The sequence below is a fragment of the Sapajus apella genome, unplaced genomic scaffold, assembly GCF_009761245.1.
Source record: "Sapajus apella isolate SASKATOON/1434 unplaced genomic scaffold, GSC_monkey_1.0 scaffold29, whole genome shotgun sequence".
Lineage (NCBI taxonomy): Eukaryota > Metazoa > Chordata > Mammalia > Primates > Cebidae > Sapajus > Sapajus apella.
Window position 1 is genome coordinate 10,554,509 of NW_022436969.1, and position 4,889 is coordinate 10,559,397.

At 43.0% G+C, this 4,889-nt stretch overlaps 1 pseudogene; it reads left to right on the plus strand.

Annotated features, from left to right (window-relative positions):
* Positions 1 to 1,976: 1,976 nt before the first annotated feature.
* Positions 1,977 to 3,498, plus strand: LOC116561342 (annotated as a pseudogene).
* Positions 3,499 to 4,889: the final 1,391 nt, after the last annotated feature.

The window sequence follows — 4,889 nt, forward strand, 5'->3', positions numbered from 1 at the left end:
CAGCCTGGGCAACAGAGCAAGATTCCATCTCAAAAAAAAAAAAAAAAGGAAAAGAAAAATTAACATTTTAAATGCCATTTACAATCATATCAAAAATGTAAATCACTTAAATGTAAACATATAAAATTATGCAAGATCACTACACTAAAAAAAAAAAAAATGGAAATAGATATTAAATAAAACATCAACGAATGGAGAGCTCTATCACAATCACGGATTAGAAGACACAGTATTGTTGAGATTAACAGTCTTCCAAAAGCGATCTGTAAATTCAACACAATTCCAACCAAAATTCAAATATATCTTTTTTTTTAGAAATTGACACATTGGGCCAGGCGCAGTCGCTCACGCCTGTAATCCCAATACTTTGGGAGGCTGAGGTGGGTGGATCACCTGAGGTCAGGAGTCTGAGACCAGCCTGGTCAACATGGTGAAATCCTGTCTCTACTAAAAATACAAAATTAGCTTGGCATGGTGGTGCGTGCCTGTAATCCCAGCTACTTTGGAGGCTGAGGCAGGAGAATCGCTTGAACCTGGGAGGCAGAGGTTGCAGTGAGCTTGGCTCACTGCACTCCAGCTTGGGTGACAAAGAGATACTCTTCCCACCCGCCCCCGCCACCAGAAAAAATGCCAGCTAGTAGACATAGCTGGCCTAATCACATTTACACTCACCTACCTTTTTTTTTTTTTTTTTTTTTTTGAAACAGGGTCTCACTCTGTTGCCCAGACTGGAGGTGCAGTGGCATGATAACAGCTCACTGCAGCCTCAACCTCCTCAAACGGTTGGGCTTTCTGGCCAACATGGTGAAACCCCATCTCTACTAAAAATACAAAAATTAACCGGGCGTGGTGGCATGTGCTCATAATCCCAGCTACTTGGGAGACTGAGGCAGGAAAATTGCTTGAACCTGGGAGGCAGAGGCTGCAGTGAGCTGAGATCATGCCACTGCACTCCAGCCTGGGTGACAGAGTGAGACTCCATCTCAAAAAAAAAAAAAAAAAAGAAAGAAAGAAAGAAAGAAAAGAAATGCATATGTACAAGATAGTTCACTATAGCATTGTTTGTGATAGTCACAAATTTGTAACAACCTTTAATTTGTAGGAGTCCATAAAGAGGGAACTGCTTGAATAAAGCATCATAGCACATCTATACAAAGAGTACTGTTCAACCATAAAAAGCAAGGCACTTTATGAAATGGTAGAAACATTGCCAAGATTTGTAGTTAAATGAAAAAAGGTGCAAAACAGTATGTGCTGTCACTATTATTTGTGTAGAAAAAGAAAGAAAACAGACAAATATCGATTGTATGCCACTTACATACTGGAAGGACACCAAGACACTGAGAATAGAGGTTACCTGTTACAGGGAGACAGCATTTCCTTCTGGAAGGGCAAGCAGGCACCTGAAATCCAGAGGTGGGCAGAGGTAAATGCAGCTCATGCTTTGTTGGGCAACTGCTTCCTGGGCAGCTGATCCTGGACTTCCAGGAGTTGCTAGGACAGGGCATGTGACCAGCTCTGAGAACAGGCTTGAAGAGATGGAAAGGCATTTTTTTTTTCAAGATGGAATTTCGTTCTCATTGCCCAGGCTGGAATCCAGTGGTGTGATCTTGGCATACTGCAACCTCCACCTTGGGGTTCAAGCAATTCTCCTGCCTCAACCTCCCAAGTAGCTGGAATTATAGGCATGCACCACCACACCCGGCTAATTTTTGTATTTTTACAGGTGTTATTGCCAAGAACCCACTTCTCATGGCCAGATTTTTAGAGAAGAGGATCCCACATGGGTTTCTTGGTCTATTTATTCAGTTTTTTCATCTCTACCAGTTACTGTAGGTGATTCCAGAATAGCTTCACTCTTTACTTGGAATCACCATTCCCAACACTCACATTGATATAGTCTGGCCCACTCTCCAGACTTCTGCACTTAGGTGGATTCCCCTAAGGACTTTCGCCTTCATTATCCGTCTCCGGTCATGTCCCTCCCTCCACCTATCCCCGCACCTGTCCATCAAATATGTCGAATCATGAAAAGAGTTCAGTTCCTTTTCCACGGGACTCTTGGACCCCATTCAAAGGTGGAAATACGCCTAGTCACATGTTTAACAGACATTCCATTTAAAGCAAACATGTGGCCAGGCATAGTGGCTCACACCTGTAATCCCAGCACTTTGGGAGGCCAAGTTGGCAGATCACCTGAGGTCAGGAGTTTGAAACCAGCCTGACCAACATGGCGAAACCCCATCTCTACTAAAAATACAAAAATTGGCCAGGCATGCTGGTAGGCACCTATAATCCCAGCTATTTGGGAGGCTGACAGGAGAATCGCTTGAACCAGGGAGGCAGAGGTTGCAGTGAGCTGAGATAGTGCCACTGCACTCCAGCCTGAGTGACAGAGCGAGACTCTGTCTCAATAAATAAATAAATAAAGCAAATATGTGGTACTTTGGGTCAGATAACTGCCAGGAGTATTACTTCCCATCTCAAAGGTGCCTGGTGTGTTTTGAGTGGCTGCATGGCCAGAGCTATAGTGGGCACCATGGGATGTGGGCTCACAGCCCGCAGTTCTTCTGGAGTCAGGGTACTGAGGCAGTGGTGGCAGTGAGGGAGCTGGATGAATCTGCAGAAAAGGCTCTCTTGGAACAATTTGGATTCCCTTTAACTGGAACAGAGACAAGGTGATGCAGACAGAAAACATTGTATATTTAAGCCTGATCCCAATATCCCTGCAAACTTCAGGGCCTTCAGTGAGGACTATATTGGAAGCTGGTAGTCATGAGGACACACAGCTCCAGCTGGAAATAACAAATGTTCAAGTAAAGGCTGAAACCTTTTACCTTTCTACTGTTGTGCCTTGGGATTTCGTAATAATTCTGGATGTTGGAACAGAATAGAAATGTTCTGTTGAGAACTAACAGAGAGGTTTGAAGATTTTGGGTAGTATCTGGGCCTTTGACCTTACCTCACATAGAAGCAATGGAAAGAAAAGAGGTACCAGGTGATTGGTGAAGACAGGGTGGCAGTCCCCTCACACGTTTATGAGGTGATCCTGGCCTGTAGACGCCCAGTTTCTACTGAACTAATGCCACTAGGGGACTTTGTTATACCTAGTGAAGCCATTGGCTTCCAATCCTAGTTAACTGGATTCCAAGTGAGCCTCTAGGAACTAGAGAAGTTGTCAGAACTGATGTTTTTTCCTTGTTTGGATAGAGCTAGTGATGTCAGGATCTGCTCTGTGGAAACCTGTAAGGACCTGGATTTCGAGGAGTTCACTGTACCTGAGCACAAGATTGAGGAAGCCAAATCAGTGCAGACTGGAAAAAATCTTGGAAAATCTGAAGAATGCAGAGATTGAATGAGATGATTACTTCATGAGCTCCATGTGAGAAGAAACTGGAAGAACTCAAAGGTCAGGAGCAGTCAGGAACCCAGACAAGAAAGCCATGTTGGTTTTCATCTCAGAACATGTGTGATATTGGCTGGATGCAGTGGCAATAATCCCAACACTTTGGGAGGCCGAGGCAGGCTTTCACTTGACCTCAGGAGTTCAAAACCAGCGTGACCAACATGATGAAACCCCATCTCCACTAAAAATACAAAAATTAGCCAGGTGTGGTGGTGCGTACCTGTAGTCCCAGCTACTGGGGAGGCTGAGGCAGGAGAATCACTTGAACCTAGTAGGCAGAGGTTGCAGTGAGCTGAGATTGTGCTACTATACTCCAGCCTGGGAAACAGGTCAAGGCTGTGTCTCGAAAAAAAAAAAAAACAAGTTAAATAAGTAAACAAGAATATGTGTGATATAATCTGTAATGAAGCAGTCATGTCCTCTTTATACTAATATATTGCAGTAATTTTGCTTTTTGCTTATATATATATATACATATGTGTATATATATATACACATATGTATATATATGTATACATATATATGTAAGACATGGGGTCTCGGTCTGTCACCCAGGGTGGAATAGAGTGGTGTGATCATAGCTCACTGCAGCTTCAAACTTCTGGGCTGCTCAAGCAATCCTTCCGCCTCCACTTGCCGAGTAGCTGGTACCACCCGCATGTGCCACCACCCTCAGCTACTAGTGACTTTGCTTTAAAGAAATGATGTAAACCTAAATTGACAACTAAAAATCCCCCAAAAGATAAAAGATCTATAATTTTTTTGGTTGGTATTTTCTTTGACTTGGGAACAACTGTTGAGGAAGCTATGACACCTGCAGATGGACGGCTGATCTTGTATCAAGTTAGCAGGAGGACTGTGTCCACAGATGACACTGCATTTGTGTCCTCTGGATGTGTAGTATTGTGAAGGCACTGCTTAGTTTCTTTTTTTTTTAAATAATTTATGCAACAGTGTTGATTTTAAAAAAATAATAATTTGGCACTGCTTACTTTCATGCCTCCAAATCATGCATTGTCTTTGATGTATCTGTTCATCCTTCTTAGAACTCAGTGTTGTACTGCCTCTTCCTCTTGGAACCTGAATTTGTCTTTGAGATGGCTTCTAGAAATCCTCTACGTGCTATCCTGTTGACATGCACTGTGTATTTGTTTCTTCTTTCTCCTCTCATGAGCCTGCTAATCTTCCACTTCTGTCTCTATAGAAGCACTCAACAACTACAGTTTCTGCTCACTTAATGCTTTCTATATTCTAGGCTTAGTGCTTGCCATGTATTGCCTCACAATGACCCTCTGAGGTAAATACCATTATCCCCATTTTATCTGTGAGAAAACTGAGGCTTAGAGAGCTTAGTGTCTTACCCAAGGTCCACCTTTCCAAAGTAGTCATCCACAAAGTATGAGGCAGACAGTTCTAAAGAAGAAAGATAGATGAGGTTGATTCAAATCTTCCCTGACATGGATGGGAGGCATGTAACTCAGAA